This window comes from Tachyglossus aculeatus, chromosome 7 (assembly GCF_015852505.1).
Source record: "Tachyglossus aculeatus isolate mTacAcu1 chromosome 7, mTacAcu1.pri, whole genome shotgun sequence".
NCBI classification, from domain to species: Eukaryota; Metazoa; Chordata; class Mammalia; order Monotremata; family Tachyglossidae; genus Tachyglossus; species Tachyglossus aculeatus.
Genome location: NC_052072.1, coordinates 51,647,797 through 51,667,447, shown reverse-complemented (window position 1 = coordinate 51,667,447; position 19,651 = coordinate 51,647,797). Strand labels below are relative to the sequence as shown.

General features: G+C 43.8%; 1 protein-coding gene and 1 non-coding gene across 7 annotated transcripts in view; one reads left to right on the top strand and one right to left on the bottom strand.

Moving 5' to 3' along the window:
• The window catches only part of HDAC4 (histone deacetylase 4), a 510,642-nt gene that overhangs the window by 445,037 nt on the left and 45,954 nt on the right, over positions 1-19,651 (bottom strand). The window lies entirely within an intron of this gene.
• Positions 16,509-16,645, top strand: LOC119931163. The gene has a single exon (XR_005452020.1). It is a non-coding gene; the product is annotated as a small nucleolar RNA SNORA7 (small nucleolar RNA).

The following is a 19,651-nucleotide window of genomic DNA, read 5'->3' as shown; positions in this document are numbered from 1 at the left end:
ACTGTCAGCTGTGTGACTTTGGGCAAGCCACTTCACTTCTCTGGGCCTCAGTTACCTCGTCTGTAAAATGGGGATTAAGACTGTGAGCCCCCCGTGGGACAACCTGATCACCTTGTAACCTCCCCAGACCTTAGAACAGTGCTTGGCACATAGTAAGCGCTTAATAAATGCCATCATCATTATTATTAAAGATGAAAACAACACATACTAAAACCGCATCATAAGGACTGATAAAATCCCACACATAAACTTTATTATAAAGGTATCCAAAATGTAGGATGTGGGATAACGAGTTTGCTTGTTTATAAGGACTAGGCTTTTAAAATATTATAGGTTAAGTCTTGGACTAAGATCCATGAAATCAGGGTGACAGTTCTGGCTATCCCCCACTGACCCCGTGGGAGACCTTGAGCAACTCATAACCTCTAGGCCTTAGGCTTCCTAATGTGTAAAACAGAGATAATAATAATAATAATAATAATAATAATAATGACATTAAGCACTTACTATCATCATCAATCGTATTTATTGAGCGCTTACTATGTGCAAAGCACTATTCTAAGTGCTGGGGCGGTTACAAGGTGATCAGGTTGTCCCACAGGGGGCTCACAGTCTTCATCCCCATTTTCTAGATGAGGTAACTGAGGCCCAGAGAAGTTAAGTGACTTGCCCAAAGCCACACAGCTGACAATTGGCAGAGCTGGGATAGAACGTGTCCTGTACCTACCTCACGGGAATGTTTTGAGGATTAATTGAGCAATCTCTCCTACAAGGCAGGTGCTCTATAAACACACACACACACAGGCAGTTGAACTTTTTCCTTTATTTGTCCTGGTTTCTACTTTCATTTCCCCACCTTTTTCTCCCCACAAATGTGACGGCTGAAGTTTCCAAGCAACAGACACTCCAGGATTTGACCCCAAATTCCCTCAGTCTCATTCCTAACATCCTTCTAGACCCCAGCATCCGACTTTTGAAGAAAGCAACTGTGTTTTCAGTGCTCATTATAAACAATGAAGTGAAATTTTGGCACAAATGTCATCTCAAAGGACCACCAGGTGCCGAAGCTTCTCTTGGGTCACAAGATCATCTGACTCCAGTTTAGCCAATGATGCCCAAATTACAAATCAATAGAATGATTGTGCAACACTATTTCAGATCTCGTAATTCTTAGCCAACCAGAATGCATTTAGCAGCCAAAATACAAGGAATCTGAACTATGTACAAATGTGTGTATTTTTTTTTAATGCGCTTGGTAAATGCTTACTATTTGCCAGGCACTGGACTAAGTGCTGGGGTAAATATAAGCTAATTAGGCTGGAAACAGTTCATGTCTCTCATGGGGCTCACAGTCTGAGACCCCATTTTACAGATGAGGTAACTGAGGCATAGAGAAGTTGAGTGATTTGCCCAAGATGACGAAGCATACAAGTGGCAGAGAAGGAATTGGAACACAGGTCCTCTGACTTCCATGCCCATACTCCTCCTGCTAGGCCACCCTGGAATACCTATTAACTTCTTAGCGTTTAAAAAGCATCTACAGAAGGAAACTAACCCTAACCACCCTGGAATACCTATTAACTTCTTAGCGTTTAAAAAGCACCTACAGAAGGAAACTTTTCTTGCAATAGTAACTTAAAGTTAAATCTTTAGTAGGTACAAGGTAGTAGGTACAATCTAAAGTAGGTAGAAGAACGGGGAAAACATCCTCCCGCCTCATCACTAGATTTTGCTTTGCAGAGACGAGAGGAAGGGAAAAGTAGTGGACCAAACATAAGGAACCCAAACCTTTAATCTTAGTTAAAAAGGCTTGGTGTTATGCTGCAAATTATGTACGCTCATCCTCTAAACTGTAAGGTCCTTGTGGGCAAGGAACGTGTCTGCTAATCTTGTTGTACTATACTCTCCCAAGCCCTTAATACAGTGCTCTGCACATAGTAAGCGCTAATGATCGATTATCCTTCAGTTTCTCATCTGTAAAAAAAGAGCACCTGGTTCATATTCAACCTCCCAGGGACTTAACAAAGAACACCACAAGGAATCTATCAAAAGGCTATGGAGGAGGTGAACTTTCTGCAATATAAGTGACAATCTCAAAGAACACCACAAGGAATCTATCAAAAGGCTACGGAGGAGGTGAACTTTCTGCAATATAAGTGACAATCTCCTGTCTAGCCACATAGTCTATTTCTCCACCCTATTTTCCAGAATTTAACCAGGATGCACCATTAAAGAACACTGAATTGTAAACTTCCAAGCATTGGTTCTATAAAAGCAGAATATAGTCTGCTTTTGGTGCATACATTTTTGTTCCAAAAACCAGAAGCTCTGTGTTCAAAAGTGCTTGAAAATGAATGAGCTTTTAAGTACTCAAATGAAAATGAAAGCGTGGTCCATTCATTCATTTTTCATTCAATCGTATTTATTGAGTGCTTACTGTGTGCAGAGCACTGTACTAAGCGCTTGGGAAGTACAAGTCGGCAACACATACAGTTCCACGATACTAGATACTATATTTACTTGCTTAACTGCCTCCACTGCAGAATTTCCCCCCTCTGAATTTTGAGGAAGTAGTAAAGATTAATTTTTGTACCATAAAATTATAAGTAGTTGGAGCAGCAGTATTTATTGAGTGACCGTTTGGTATGAAACACTATACTGGTTACTTGATAGCGTAGTGATGGTGGTGTGTCCTGGGAGAAGAGGAGGTGAAGAGTCAGAATGTGATAATGCAGTATAGCCATGCTTCTGCCAGGGGAGAAGGTTTTTTCTCTGAAACAGACACACTCTGAGGAGGAAGAAGATGTGTGATCACCCTGTAACCTCCCCAGCGCTTAGAATAGTGCTTTGCACATAGTAAGCGCTTAATAAATGCCATTATTATTATTATTATTATTATTATTATTATTATTATGTGTGTGTAGTGGTGGGGAGGGGGAGGGAGGGGTTAATTCATCAAGTCTTTATTAGATCAGATTTATTATTCTAGACTGTGAGCCCGCTGTCGGGTAGGGACCGACTCTAGATGTTGCCAACTTGGACTTCCCAAGCGCTTAGTCCAGTGCTCTGCACACAGTAAGCGCTCAATAAATACGATTGAATGAATGAATGAATTTATTACTCTATTTTACTTGTACATATTTACTATTCTATTTATTTTTTTAATATGTTTTGTTTCGTTGTCCGCCTCCCTCTTCTAGACTGTGAGCCCGCTGTCGGGTAGGGACCGTCTCTAGATGTGGCCACCTTGGACTTCCCAAGCGCTTAGGCCAGTGCTCTGCACACAGTAAGCACTCAATAAATACGATTGAATGAGTGAATGAATTTATTACTCTATTTTACTTGTACATATTTACTACTCTATTTATTTTTTTAATACGTTTTGTTTTGTTGTCCGTCTCCCCCTTCTAGACTGTGAGCCCGCTGTCGGGTAGGGACCGTCTCTAGATGTGGCCACCCTGGACTTCCCAAGCGCTTAGGCCAGTGCTCTGCACACAGTAAGTGCTCAATAAATACGATTGAATGAATGAATGAATTTATTACTCTATTTTACTTGTACATATTTACTATTCTATTTATTTTTTTAATACATTTTGTTTCGTTGTCCGCCTCCCCCTTCTAGACTGTGAGCCCGCTGTCGGGTAGGGACCGTCCCTATATGTTGCCAACTTGGACTTCCCAAGCGCTTAGTCCAGTGCTCTGCACACAGTAAGCGCTCAATAAATACGACTGAATGAATGAATGAATTTATTACTCTATTTTACTTGTACATATTTACTATTCTATTTATTTTTTTAATACGTTTTGTTTCGTTGTCCGCCTCCCCCTTCTAGACTGTGAGCCCGCTGTCGGGTAGGGACCGTCTCTAGATGTGGCCACCTTGGACTTCCCAAGCGCTTAGTCCAGTGCTCTGCACACAGTAAGCCCTCAATAAATACGACTGAATGAGTGAATGAATTTATTACTCTATTTTACTTGTACATATTTACTGCTCTATTTATTTTTTTAATATGTTTTGTTTTGTTGTCCGTCTCCCCCTTCTAGACTGTGAGCCCGCTGTCGGGTAGGGACCGTCTCTAGATGTGGCCAACTTGGACTTCCCAAGCACTTAGTCCAGTGCTCTGCACACAGTAAGCGCTCAATAAATATGAATGAATGAATGAATTTATTACTCTATTTTATTTGTACATATTTGCTATTCTATTTATTTTTTTAATACGTTTTGTTTCGTTGTCCGCCTCCCCCTTCTAGACTGTGAGCCCGCTGTCGGGTAGGGCCCGTCTCTAGATGTGGCCACCTTGGACTTCCCAAGCGCTTAGTCCAGTGCTCTGCACACAGTAAGCGCTCAATAAATACGAATGAATGAATTTATTACTCTATTTCACTTGTACATATTTACTACTCTATTTATTTTTTTAACATGTTTTGCTTTGTTGTCCGTCTCCCCCTTCTAGACTGTGAGCCCGCTGTCGGGTAGGGACCGTCTCTAGATGTGGCCACCTTGGACTTCCCAAGCGCTTAGTCCAGTGCTCTGCACACAGTAAGCACTCAATAAATACGAATGAATGAATGAATGAATGAATGAATGAATGAATGCAGCACTTGCAGGATGCAATACAAGAGGCGCAATCTACAAGAGGCACAATCTCACCTACCCTCTTAGCTTTCTATTCTTTCCTTCTCACCTCCTTCCTCTTTTCTCCCCCCTCTCCAATTCCCCTTATTGTCAGGCTTAATTTTTAGGCTGAATTCTTCGGATCATTTTTCTATAAAAAAGTTCAGTCCACATTCTCCACTCCTCCAGGGCCTCCGGTGGTTGCCCATCCACCTCCGCACCAAACAGAAATTCCTTACCTTCGGATTTAAAGCAGTCAATCAGCTCAATCCCTCCTATCTCACTTCACTGGGCTCCTACTACAGCCCAGCCTGCACACTGAGCTTCTCTGGCACCATGTGGCTCAGAGTGCCCCAATCTCTATAAGAGAAGTAGCGTGGCTCAGTAGAAAGAGCGCCGGCTTGTTAAGTCATAGGTCAGGGGTTCAAATCCTGCCTCCACCAAGTGATTTTTGCTTCACTTCGGCGTGGCTCAGAGGAAAGAGCGCGGGCTTTGGAGTCGGAGGTCATGGGTTCAAATCCCAGCTCCGCCAGTTGTCAGCTGTGGGACTTTGGGCAAGTCACTTCACTTTAGAGAAGCAGCGTGGCTCAGTGGAAAGAGCACGGGCTTTGGAGTCAGGCGTCGTGGGTTCGAATCCCGACTCCACCGCAAGTCTGCTGTGTGGCCTTGGGCAAGTCACTTAACTTCTCTGAGCCTCAGTTGCCTCATCTGTCAAAATGGGGATTCAGACTGTGAGCCCCACGTGGGACAACTTGATCACCTTGTATCCCCCCAGTGCTTAGAACAGTGCTTTGTACATAGTAAGCACTTAACAAATGCCATCATTATTAAGCGCTTAGTACAGTGCTCTGCACACAGTAAGCGCTCAATAAATACGATTGATGATGATCTACCTCACTGCCAACCCCTTTCCCACACCCTCCCCTAGTCTGGAACTTCCTCCCCCTCCATATACACCAGACCCCCACTCTCCCCACCTTCAGACCTCTTTCTCCGGCTCCTCCTCCCTTTCGCATCGCCTATGCACCTGGATCTGTATTCTCTGAACATCTGCTATGGACTCCACCCTCAGCCCCATATCTACTTATTATTATTACATTATTTAAATTAATGTCTGTCTCCCACTGCCACACTGTGAGTTGCTTGTGAGCAGGAAACCCACCTACCAACTGAGAAGCAGTGTGGCCTAATGGATAGAGCACGGGCCAAGAGTCAGAAGGACCCGGTTCTTCTAATCCCAGTCCACCACTTGTCTGCTGTGTGACCTTAGTCAAGTCACTTCACTTCTTTGTGCCTCAGTTAACTGTGAGCCCATCTATTCTATTTATTTTATATCTATTCTATTTATTTTATTTTGTTAGTACGTTTGGTTTTGTTCTCTGTCTCCCCCTTTTAGACTGTGAGCCCACTGTTGGGTAGGGACTGTCTCTATATGTTGCCAACTTGTACTTCCCAAGCGCTTAGTACAGTGCTCTGCACACAGTAAGCGCTCAATAAATACAATTGATGATGATGATGACTGTCTCTATATGTTGCCAACTTGTACTTCCCAAGCGCTTAGTACAGTGCTCTGCACACAGTTATTGCTCAATAAATACAATTGATTGATTGATTAACAACTGAAAAATGAGGGTTAAGACTGAGTCTCATGTGGGACATGGACTATGTCCAACCTGATTAGTTTGTATCTACCCCAACACTTAGTACAGAGCCTGGCATATAACTTAAATACAATAAACAACAACAGCAGCACTCTGTTGTATTCTTCCAGGTGCTTAGTACAGTGCTCTGCACAGTAAACACTCAATAAATACCACTGCTTGACTGAAATGGTTACTCTTCAACAATGGCTCCAACTCTGTTTGAATTAAACAGAACTTCTATGAAAAAATATACATGTACTACATAGAAATATATAAGTATTCAGAGAACTAGCATGGCCTAGGGGAAACAGCACAGGCCTTGGAGTCGGAGGATGTGGGTTCTAATCCTAGTTCTGCCACTTCATCATCAATCGCATTTATTGAGCGCTTACTGTGTGCAGAGCACTGTACTAAGCGCTTACCTGTCTGCTGTGTGTGCAAGTCACTTAATTTCTCTGAAGTTCAGTTACTTTATCTGCAAAATGGGGATTCAAACTGTGAGTTCTTTGTGGGACAGGGACTGTATCCAACCCGAATTACCTTGTTCCTACCCCAGTGCTTAGTACGGTGCCGGGGACGTAGTAAGCCCTTAAGTACCATTAAAAATAGTAATTACGGTAGTCAAACTGACCAATAGCAAAAATCTCTGGTCTCCATTGTGTGTCAGGGCTCAACTTGGATTTTTGGTAAACTTCACTCTCTCAGGACTTTGGTCCGTCTAAGAATGCTTGGATAATAACGAAGCCCTCTTTTCACAAGTGATGATCAGCTCCCAGTCCTAAAGCTGGGAGGATAAGCTACAGCTCTTGGCAACATTTTCCAAGAGGAAATTTTCCCTAAAGTTCATTCAAGTGCTGGCAATGCTATGTGTGACTTCAAATCAGCCCACCTACATCCTTAGGCTGTGTGGTTAGCAATCCATAATCAAATTAGCACGTTCACCAACATCTTCTTGGTTCCGCACAGGGAAGATCAAAATAGTTTTATCTAGTCAACTTTTTGGGAATGTGAAAAATAGCAAAGTCCCACTAAAAATAAGCCACAGGGAGCTGGCTGTGGGGAGGAGCGAAACAAACATTTTTAACAAGACTAGACTATGAAACCATTGTCCAGGTCGCCGGTCCATAGCTGTCAGCGAGAGTGCAATGAGACATGATCTTTAGTGCCCGTCTATTGCTAGGATAAATGCCTCCGTATTTCAGAATACAGTTTAACGGTGCAATAAATGTGTGCAGTCACTGTTACAAGCTTCAAATGGTCATTAAAGAATACAACAAATTAATCTTTTGATAAGACAAGGGCAAATACACAAGAAATCAGCTCCTACAGACAGCTCTAGCACACTTTTAAGAGGGTTTGGGAAGATTCAGCATTGAAGCTCACTTATCAAAAAGAATATCCATGATATATCAAGCACCCAAATATTCCTGAATCACAGATTTTTCCCTCCAACCAAATGCAAGGTCAAGTTCATCTCCAGATTGTGATTCCTATCTTCAACCATGCTTTACAGGTAGAAGACTATATCTTCTTCGGGAGTCCAGAACAATCTCACGTTGCACTTTTTTTTTTTAAATCATTTGCTCACTTTACCATCCGAATTTGAAACATATTCCAAGCTGATTTTAGGCAACATGAAACTAGAGACACATCACAATGCCGGACAGAATTACCTGAAGGATTGAATGAAGAGTTCAGAGAGAAACACGATTCCCATGAAGAAAATTCAAATCTACAAAATTAATTTCTGTGGCCTTTACCTTCTGCTAAGTCGTCTGCGTAGATCCGAAAAACCTCAAAGTGCCCTTCCAATCCAAACAAACGGGGCTTTCTATATCGGAGAAGGCAGAGAGCATTTACTCCGCCGTGCTCATGGATGAAGAATTCTAATGCTCCACCCTGACATCTGGTTTCGATTTCATTTCCATTTGGTCTGATTACATAACAAGTAGATGATGTGCAGGATCCACACAGGAGTTCCAACTCAATACTTACAAAGATCACTCAATAGTGTTGTTTACATTCTTACCCACCGAATCCTTCACCAAAAACATAAGCACAGAAGCTGCGTCATTTTTTTAATGGTATTTACTAAGCTCTTATTATGTGCCTGGCACTGTACTAAGCGCCAGGGTAGATACAAGTTAATAATCAGATTGGACAAAACCAATTAATCAACTGTACTGAGTGCTTACTATGTGCAAAGTACTATGTGCACTCTACTAAGGCCATGGTGAATATGATATAACAAAGTTGGTACACATAAAACATAATCCAGGTCCCATGTGGGGCTCACAGTCCTAATCCCCATTTTATAGATGATTTAACTGAGGCACAGTGAAGTTAAGTGACGTACCCAAGGCCATACGGCAAACATCTCTGCCCCTGCTCTCTCTCTCTCTCTCTCTTCAGGCTCGCATCTCCTCCTGCCTTCAGGACATCTCCATCTGGATGTCCGCCCGCCATCTAAAACTCAGTATGTCCAAGACTGAACTCCTTACCTTCCCTCCCAAACCCTGCCCCCTCCCTGACTTTCCCGTCACTGTAGACGGCACTACCATCCTTCCCGTCTCACGAGCCCGCAACCTTGGTGTCATCCTTGACTCTGCTCTCTCGTTCATCCCCCACATCCAATCCATCACCAAAACCTGCCAGTCTCACCTCCACAACATCACCAAGATCCGCCCTTTCCTCTCCATCCAAACCGCTACCTTGCTGGTTCAATCTCTCATCCTATCCCGACTGTATTACTGAATCGGCCTCCTCTCTTATCTCCCATCCTCCTGTCTCTCCCCACTTCAGTCTATACTTCATTCTGCTGCCCGGATCATCTCTGTGCAGAAACGCTCTGGGCATGTTACTCCCCTCCTCAAATATCTCCAGTAGCTGCCCGTCAACCTACGCAACAAGCAAAAACTCCTCACTCTTGGCTTCAAGGCTGTCCATCCCCTCGCCCCCTCCTACCTCACCTCCCTTCTTTCCTTCTACAGCCCAGCCCGCACCCTCCGCTCCTCTGCCGCTAACCTCCTCACTGTGCCTCGTTCCTGCCTGACATAAAATTCCACATTAACCAAAAGGGAAGCACAATTTGACATAAAGAAATAGGTTGTCCCACTCACCACTTCGACAAAGGTTCGGGTGGCATTCCATGTGTTGGAGATTTATGAAAGGGTTCCAAGCGCAATTTGCAGGGTGGATTAAAAAATACAGCACTCTATGAATACAAACCTTTTTGCATTTCTAATTTCCAAATTTCCCCTTCATTTGGCTTTAAAATACAACCCTATGAAATCTATAAACAATACTCTGAACACTGAATATTGTGTAGTGGTTAAAATCAAAAGGGAAATCTTATTTTAGCTGGAGCACTTCTATAATTATAACTAAAGATGTCGCCATCTGCTTTACTGAGTGTGCTCCAGAAGCACCCAGACTGAATTAACAAGACAGCTCTTCAAATCACCCTTATGTGCATATTAATTAATCGGGCAAATGAAACCTTGCTTGACCCTTCTTAAATAAAACCTCCATTTTGGGTCAGGAGGCAGAAAACTTTGGTGGACTGAAAAGGTAACAGTCCATTTAATCAAACAGCCTTTGTAGCTTCCACTTAGGTGACTTCAGCTAAGAAGATATAGGAAAGCCACAAAACTTTGCAATAAATTAGATTTGTTCTGAAGAGTCTGAAAGAGGAATAAACGGTGCTGCATAGTTACTTTTCATCTGTTAAGTATTTCCACTTTTAACAAAACAGAGCGCTTTAAATCCAAAGCTCTGCTTACGCTTTCCACTGAATACCAAAATTCGGTCACTAGCAGCTGTACTGAAACCTGAGCTGGGAAGGCCATTCTTCAAAGAGGACTAGCACCCCAGATCATGAAACATGGGGTCATTTTCAGTATCAGCTCGCTGCTGGATCTTTCCTAGCCTCCGAACTGGCCCAAAAGCCGTGGAGATGGGAGAGTTTCCTGTCCAGATAGACAGCCCCACTCCCAAAAGAGGCCCCCACACTGGCCCTGAACCAGCTTACCTTCACTGACTTCCAAAGCTCGAGCAGGACTGAACTTGCCTTTCTCTCTCCGTTCCCTTTGAAATTCAGGTGAGTGGGACACTTCCCTCACTCTTTCCCCTGATGCCGGGACACCTGCACGCCCGATAAAATGATAATAATAATAATGGCATTTATTAAGCGCTTACTGTGTGGAAAGCACTGGCGCTGGGGAAGTTACAAGGTGATCAGGTTGTCCCAAGGGGGCTCACAGTCTTAATCCCCATTTTACAGATGAGGTAACCGAGGCCCAGAGAAGTTAAGTGACTTGCCCAAAGTCACACAGCTGACAAATGGCCGTGCTCTTTCCGCTGAGCCACGCTGCTTCTCTCATGGAAGAAAGAAGTACGTAGCCTGGTGGGAAGAGCATGGAGTTGGGATTCGGGAGTCCCAAATCCTAGACTTGGCTCCACCACCTGACTGCTTTGCGACTTGAGGCAAATCACAAAGCCTCTCTAGGCCTCAGTTTCCTCAGCTGTACAGCAGGGATAAAATCCTATCTACCCCAGAGCTTACTGCAGTGCCTGGAACATAGTAAGCACTTAAATATGACAGTTTTCGTTACAGCTCCTTCTCCACTATTGCTTTCTCTAATGCCTACTATCTTGCTGCAGTTTAGTCATTAAGTTGGGCTTCTGGTATATCAAATGTATCTCATATTTTCATCCTTAGATCTGCTTTTATTGCCGACTTGCTAGTCAAGGTAAAAGGGAACTAAAAATACTAGTTTGGAAAAAAAAAAAAGGATAACACCACAAAAGAATTCATTCTTACGGGGAAAATAAATGATACTTCAGACAAGAAGAAATTTAACGAGGACGTACAATGCGACAGAGTGCAGGTACTGTATCTTTTCAAACGACTTCTGACCCCTGACACCAGATGTATCGTCACTAAAAAAAAAAAACAAAGAAAATTTGGAAGTGCCGGTGAAAACGTTGACATCTTTCACCGGTTCCCCTGGATTTACTTGTCTAGCTAAACCAGGCAGCCCTTTTCCTTTTGAGCTTCTGAAGGAAGGTGACCTGAGAGCATCAGGGAGTAGACATCAGACAGTTCAACTGGCACATCCTGTATTCTCCTCTGAAGAATCTTGGTTGTTTGAAGATAAAGAGCCACACTGACACAACAAAAAATGCTTTCTCCAAGCAAATCCTAGGGGATACCATTTTTGATGAGGTGACAGGGACTTTACCAACCTAAAATTGAAGGGTCACCTTATTTTTGCCTCAAACAGGAAAACTCAGCCTTCTATTTTCTGAGTAAACACACACACTCACACGCACAAACACAGCCTTCCCCCTCAGTGGATGGGAAACATGGAACAGATTGTTCGCCAAACCAGGCATAAGGGAAAAGCAACCAATCAAGAAATGCACAGGATAACGTTTCAGAAATCACAGAGTGGATTTTACCCAAAAGCCTAATTGCTTCTAATAGTCAGGAAAAATAAATCCACTGGAGCACAGGGCCCTGTACGGGTGTGAAGGCCCAGCTAAGGGCTTCCTCTAATTAATTCAGCTGTGGCTTCCGGCACTTTGCCAAAATGAATCAATCATACAGGGTCAAGGGAGCTTGATTTCTTGTTGCAAATTTATTTTTCAGGCTTGGCTTCAAAACTGCCTATCGTTCACTCGAGAGATGAGAATTTTTTTTTTAATCCTCCAACTATGATATACCCTAACCCTGGACACTGGCAGTACTACAGAAAAAGAAGGTACGGTGGGGTCAAATTTAAGAATTGCGGGTGGGGGGTGGGGAGAGAGGCAGTGAGGGGGGTGAGAGTCCTTCCTGTCCCAATAAGACAGTCTTGATAAAGCTACCAAATCCTGAATTTTTCAAAAGCCTTCCAGAGGAGCAAGGCTGCAGCCCCTTTGAATGGTTGCCTGGATGTCTGAGGAGTGAACAGGCAGAAAGGACCCCAGGAGAAGCTACAAACCCCATAATGTTCTCTACTACTACAAAAATCCCCCTTTTCAAGACCAACAAATTCAACTTATATATGAATTGTGGTTCCTGGGGGTGAAGGGCAGATGGGAGAAAAGTGGAGGAAGAAAAAAACAAGAGGAATTACCCGGGCCCAGACCCTAAACAATGGGTTTGGCTTTGTGCCACACCTGGATTCTACAAGACAAGATTTTATTTTTTGGAATGGTATTCGTTAAGCACTTACTATGTGTCAAACACTGTTTTAAGCACTTGGATAGATAAAAGATAATCAAGTTCGACACAGTTCATGTCCCAACATAGAGCTCACAGTCTTAATCTCCAATTTACAGATGAGGTAACTGAGGCACAGAAGTTAAGTGACATACTTAACGATCATATCTACACTGATGACACCCAAATCTACATCTCCACCCCTGTTCTCTCTCCCTCCCTGCAGGCTTGTATCTCCTCCTGCCTTCAGGACATCTCCCTCTGGATGTCTGCCCACCATCTAAAATTCAGTATGTCCAAGACTGAACTCCTTATCTTCCCTCCCAAACCCTGCCCTCTCCCTGACTTTCCCGTCACTGTAGACGGCACTGCCATCCTTCCCGTCTCACAAGCCCGCAACCTTGGTGTTATCCTCAACTCCGCTCTCTCATTCACCCCACACATCCAATCCGTCACCAAAACCTGTCGGTCTCACCTCCAAGACATCGCCAAGATCCGCCCTTTTCCTCTCCATCAAACCACTACCTTGCTGGTTCAGTCTCTCATCCTATCCCGACTGGATTACTGCATCAGCCTTCTCTCTTATCTCCCATCCTCCTGTCTCTCCCCACTTCAGTCTGTACTTCACTCTGCTGCCCAGATTATCTCTGCTCAGGGAATGTCACTCCTCTCCTCTAAAATCTCCAGTGGTTGCCTATCAACCTTTAAATCAAGCAAAAACTCCTCACTCTCGGCTTCAAAGCTCTTCATCACCTCACCCCTTCCTATCTTACCTCCCTTCTCACCTTCTCCAGCCCAGCCTGCACACTCCGTTCCTCTGCCACTAACCTCCTCACCGTGCCTCGTTCTCGCCTGTCCCACCGTCGACCCCCAGCCCATTCCTTCCCTGGCCTGGAATGCCCACCCTCCACACATCCACCAAACTAGCTCTCTTCCTCCCTTCGAAGCCCTATTGAGAGCTCACCTCCACCAGGAGGCCTTCCCGGACTGAGCCCCCCCATTTTTCCTCCCTTCCTCCTCTTCCCCATCGCCCCCCTCTCTCCCTCTACCCTGCCCCTTGCCCCTCCCCACAGCACTTGTGTATATTTGTACACACTTATTACTCTATTTTATTAATGATGTGTATATAACTATAATTCTATTTATTCTGATGGTATTGACACCTGTCTACTTGTTTTGTTGTCTGTGTTCCCCTTCTAGCTGTGAGCCCGTTGTTGGGTAGGGACCGTTTCTATATGTTGCCGATTTGTACTTCCCAAACGTGTAGTGCAGTTGCTCTGCACACAGTAAGTGCTCAATAAATATGATTGAATGAATTAATGAATGAATGCCCAAGGTCACACAGCAGAAAAGTAGTGGACCTTCTTTAAATCCATGAAGGATCGTACAGGGTGATGCACTTCCTTCCTCTGTTGACCTCTTTCCCATCCTATATCAATCAACGGATTGTCCTGGGCTTTGGTTTAACTGACGTTTTCCGTGGAGTATTGCAATATGAATAGAACGGCAACTGTGGTATTTAAATGCTTACTATGCGTCCAGCACTGTACTAAGCACTTGGGTAGACACAAGGTAATCAAGTTTGACAAAGTCCCTCACCCATATGGGGCTCCCAATCTAAGTGGGAGGGAGAACATACTATGGTGTAGAGTGAACAAACCAATTCTGATCAATATTAGACTCACCCTCTAGATTGTAAGCTTGTTATGGGCATGGAACAGGTCTGCTAATTTCGTTGCATGGCGTTCTCCCAAGGCGCTTAGAACAATGCTCTGCACATGATAAATGCTTAATAAATACCACTGATTGGTTGGTACCAACCCGTTTATACAGCAATGATCCCCCCTCAACTCTGTCCAATTCCACACTACCAAAAAGGTCCATTTCAGAAATGTCATGATTTCGTACACTGTCAGATTCCTACTATCATGGCTTTTCCCCAGGGGAATGTCCACCGAAGAACAGGGATGACTGCTAAAAGCTTGAGCAGAACCAGAAGGGGAAAACCAGCCATGGACTTTAGAGTTAGAATTAAGCTTTCAATTCCTCTCTCCCTGGCATCATGATATTACGCTACCAAGTTGCCAGACGGGAGAGGAAGTGAGCTTGGGGAGGGAGGCATAAGGATCCCAGGACCATACTGTACCATGGCTCATTTAACCTTCTAGCAATAAGTCCACAAATTTCCCTTTGGGGCAGTGCTTTGAAAATTCCTGGACTTTCACTGCAGGGTTGAGAGGGTAAGGGTAAGGATTCAACTTAATGGGAATGCCTTTTGCCTATCTTCCCTCCTGCTCAGTGACAACTGTCCTAGCCGCCCACTTATTATTCAAGATCTAGATGCACAATTGTCCATTCCACAGTGATAAGGAAATTCATGCATAATGCAGAAACATTATTTTGGCTACCGCAATCCTTTATCAGAGTTTAAACGAGTAGCTAAATCAATTTGACCAACTCCTCCTATCTCTGCCTATCCTGCTGGAGATGAAAATGACCAGGTAAAGGTCAAGAAAGTAGAAGCAAAAAAGGAAGAGAAGTTAAGGGTCTGGTTAATCCCCTAATTGGATATTTAGTCCCTGAATAACAGATTTAGCCATCTTCCACATATTCATATCGCACTTCTGAGGAGGATGTGAAACTTCAGTATGATGTAATAAGCACATGAGCGCCAAGCTGTGGAGTTTGTTTCTGATGGTACCCACTTAGCCTCTTGGATCCCATCCTTTTAATGGTTCTGAAACACTTTATAAATGGACTACTTCGATGAATAAACAAAAAACAAAACCCTCCTCCTCCCCTCCCTGACATTCTGGTTAACTAGAATCAATAAATCAATGGTATCTATTGACCCCTTACTATTTGCAATGCACTGTACTAAGCACAACAGAATTAGCAGGCACTTTCCCAGCATCAAACTCGAACCAACAATTGAGAGTGGAGAAATAATCGTGTCAAAATCAATTACAAGCTATGTGAGGTGCACTCTTTTTCACCACATTCAAAGAAGTGGCTCTTTTGAAAATGGGTATTTATTGGATTTCAAGCACAATATGCCTGAAACAAATATTTACGTAGATGAAACGCTGTCAGTTAAGAATGCCTGCATAATTTCATACCCTAAATGAGTGTTACTTCCATAGCACAACTTGAGAAGCAGCGTGGCTCAACGGAAAGAGCCCGGGCTTGGGAGTCAGAGGTCACGGGTTCAAATCCCGGCTCTGCCAATTGTTAGCTGTGTGACTTTGGGCAAGTCACTTAACTTCTCTGGGCCTCAGCTACCTCATCTGTAAAATGGGGATTAAGACTGTGAGCCCCCTGTGGGACAACCTGATCACCTTGTAACCTACCCAGCGCTTGGAACAGTGCTTTGCACATAGTAAGTGCTTAATAAATGCCATCATTATTATTATTATTATTATTATTATTATTGAGCAGTTACTGTTTGCAGAGCACTGTACTAAGTACAGAGTATTTACTTACCAGTAAATAAGTACTTACTACAGAGCACTGTACTAAGAAGCAGCGTGGCTCAGTGGAAAGAGCCTGGGCTTTGGAGTTAGAGATCATGGGTTCGAATCCCAGCTCCTCCATGTGTCTGCTGTGTGACCTTGGGCAAGTCACTTAACTTCTCTGCGCCTCAGTTACCTCATCTGTAAAATGGGGATTAAGACTGTGAGCCCCACGTGGGACAACCTGATCACCTTGCATCCCCCCCAGTGCTTAGAACAGTGCTTTGCACATAGTAAGCGCTTAACAAATGCCATCATTATTATTATTATTACTAAACACTTGGGAGAATACAATAAAATGATAAACTGACACATTCCCTGCCCACAAGGAGCTTACAGTCAACCACACATATAAGGAAAAGAAATAAATTGGGTAAGCCACAATAATCACCCATTACCATCATCAATCGTATTTATTGAGCGCTTACTGTGTGCAGAGCACTGTACTAAGCGCTTGGGAAGTACAAGTTGGCAACATATAGAGACAGTCCCTATCCAATAGTGGGCTCAGAGTCTAAAAGAGGTTACCAAACCTCTCAGGGTCACATGTGGAGAGATCTAGTACTCTACCAGTCTTGATTAAGGGAGGGAGAGTCAAGCAGAGGCATATCCATTCCATTCCTAGTTTGGCCAGTGGCTAGCGAGTGGAAGGCAATCTGTTCCAAGGCAAAACTCGCCTGTGCTGGGCAGCAGCGGCATGGGAGACAGTCGAGGGCAGAGACTGTGGGAAGGAGGCAATTCTAAACCACTTCCGTATTTTTACAAATAAAACTCTATGCATACACAACCAAAACGACTGCACATGGAGGTGGGACATCCTGGGAGAGATGTGTCCATGGCATCACTATGGGTCAGACAAGACTCGACATCATAAGACATCATAAGACAAACTCAGGCCCATTCTCAAATTAATTTATGTAGCTTCATTAAGTTACAGAAATCCTATTAAAAATGTCTAACCCTGTTCCACTGCTTTGAGGAATTTGGGATGACAAGCATCACGGTTATCAGAGTTTCTATTTTCTCAACCGCTGTTTTAGGCCAATGGGTCTCAAACATTTTCACTACACAACATTCTGAAAGTTTGTGACACTCCATAGCTTAAATCAGGCTTCCGCCATCAAGAAAACAAAAAGATAAAGTCTGGAAAGATTTCCTTACCACGGGGAACAGCAATGGCAGGATCTTCCACACAGGGTGGGTCTAACTGGAGTGGAAGCATAAGAGGGTGAGGCAAGTACAAAGGGCAACTAGTTCCCCTCAAAACTGTGAGCTCGTTGTGGGCAGCAATGTGTCCGTTTATTGTTATATTGTACTCTCCCAAGTGCTTACTATAGTGCTTTGCACACATTAAGTGCTCAATAAATATGAACACAGATGGAGTTAGAGGATCTGCATTCTAATCCTACCTCCACTACTTGCCTCCACTTTGAACAAGTCACACAACTTCTCTGTGTTCGCTTTCCTCATCTATAAAATGGCGATTAAATAGCTGTTTTCCCTCCATCTGCAGGCTATGAACTCCATGTGGGACAGGGACTGAGTCCAACATGATTATCTTGTATCTACCCCGGCACTTAGTAAAGTTCTTGGCACAGAGTCAGTGCTTAAGCAAATATCACAATTATTATTTATTACCACACAGCAGCAAACAGTTAACAAATTAGATTTAGGCCTGTAGGAATGAAGCCAGACTAAGCATGTGTGGTGGGGCCGGAGGGAAAGAGCGAAATGGGAGAGACACCTCCAAGCTTCACGATAAATAGACACCCATGTGGGAAGGAGGCAGAAAGAAGGTAAAACACACTCCTTTCATTCAACTTATTTATTATCTCTGGCATAAAGGTCTGTTTGGAGGTGAAGCTAAAGCTAGGCTTTTGAATAATCTTATAGTTCAGTTATCCACACTATACTCGCCCCCATCAGCCTGGATAATTGAAGGTTCTCCGTTGAAGGAAATGAACAGACCCACACCTCAAGGTGGAAAAACCATTCAACAGAACAGCACAGATGCAACCAGTAAATAAGACGTCCCGAGAAAAACAGCACAAGGAAGACCAAAGAGCCTGAAACCTTCCAAAACAAACTGGTGATGCTGAAACTTTTTGAGCAACTCCAGTAAAACCTCCAAAGCAGCTGCTCCTGAGGAGCAGCATGGCCTAGTGGATAGAGCACGGGCCTGGGATTCAGAAGGACCTGAGTTCTAATCCCGGCTCTGTGACTTGTCTGCTGTGTGACCTTGGGCAAGTCACTTAATTTCTCTGTGCCTCAGTTTCCTCATCTGTAAATTGGGGATTAAGACTGTAAGCCCCATATGGTACATGGACTGTGTCCAACTTGATGAGCTTGTATCTACCCCAGCACTTAGAACAGTACCTGGCACAGAGTAAGCATTTAAATACAAAAAAAATCCCCCAAAAAACAAAACAAAACAAAAGAAGATGTCACAGGGCTCATCTTTGACACCCCCATACCCAGAGCTCCACGGACAAGGACAACCAGACTGAGAAACCATTCCCCCGCCCTGCCCCGAGCCCATTCCCCACCCCCATCCCTCACCAAGAACAGAGAAAAACCACCCTAATCAGGAAGGGAAGAGGGATTTGACCCTTCTTTTCCAGTTTTATGATTCTGTTTCCAGTCTTTGCATTTCAAGGGCAACCTCGAAAGTCCAGGAAAACCAGACTGTCAACTCTCCAACCCAGATGAATGTGCACGGGAGCATTGCTACCCATCAGAATATTATCATACCATGCAATCACGCCAACATCCAGCCATGACATCACTCCAACATGAACAATCCTACACTAATAGAGCAGTAGGCTGACAACCCAATGGCCTAAAATGAGATGCCTCTAAAATGGCAAAAAGGAAAAGAAACCAAAGGAGACTTTTACTCCATCAGTATACAGACCCGGCAACACAGCACCGCACCTCACCGGCGCTAGAGGAAGCCACAATTCGCTGCCAGGGCTTTCAGAACGCTTCTCACAAACAGGAAAGGGCAAAAGTCCCTCCAGCTACAGATGGGAATATTGAGGAAAAAATAGTAAATGAATTGCCCTCAGTCACCCAATTAAGAGCAACTGCTCTCAAACTAACTGCTGGCTTTGGAATTGCCCCAAGGGGCTGAATAGGGACTGGCTAGGTCGGAGGCTTCTTTTTGCATCTCCACCATAAGTGGAGACCAGGGCAGATTTATTAGCTAGGTGAGAGGAGATGAGTGGGGACAGCACAATATCCTCCTCTCAATCAATCAATCATATTTATTGAGCGCTTTACTGTGTGCAGAGCACTGTACTAAGCACTTGGGAAGTACAAGTTGGCAACATATAGAGACGGTCCCTACCCAACAGTGGGCTCACAGTCTAGAAGACTCTCAATCTATCGATCATATTTATTGAGCACTACTGTGTACACCGTACCAAGCACTTGGGAGAGTACAATAAAAGAGAGTTGCTAGACATGTTCCCTGCCTACAAGGAGATTATAGTCCTGAGAGGATCTTACAGTCTCTTTCCAAGACTTCCTGAAGTGGCCGATTGATACGGAGGCCTCAGGAATGTTAACACTGAGAGTTGGCCACTCCTTGCTTCAGCCGGAGTACCAGAAGCAAAACTTGATGGAATTTAAGGCTCCTTCCTCAGCAGAATTCTATTTCCTATAGAAGATG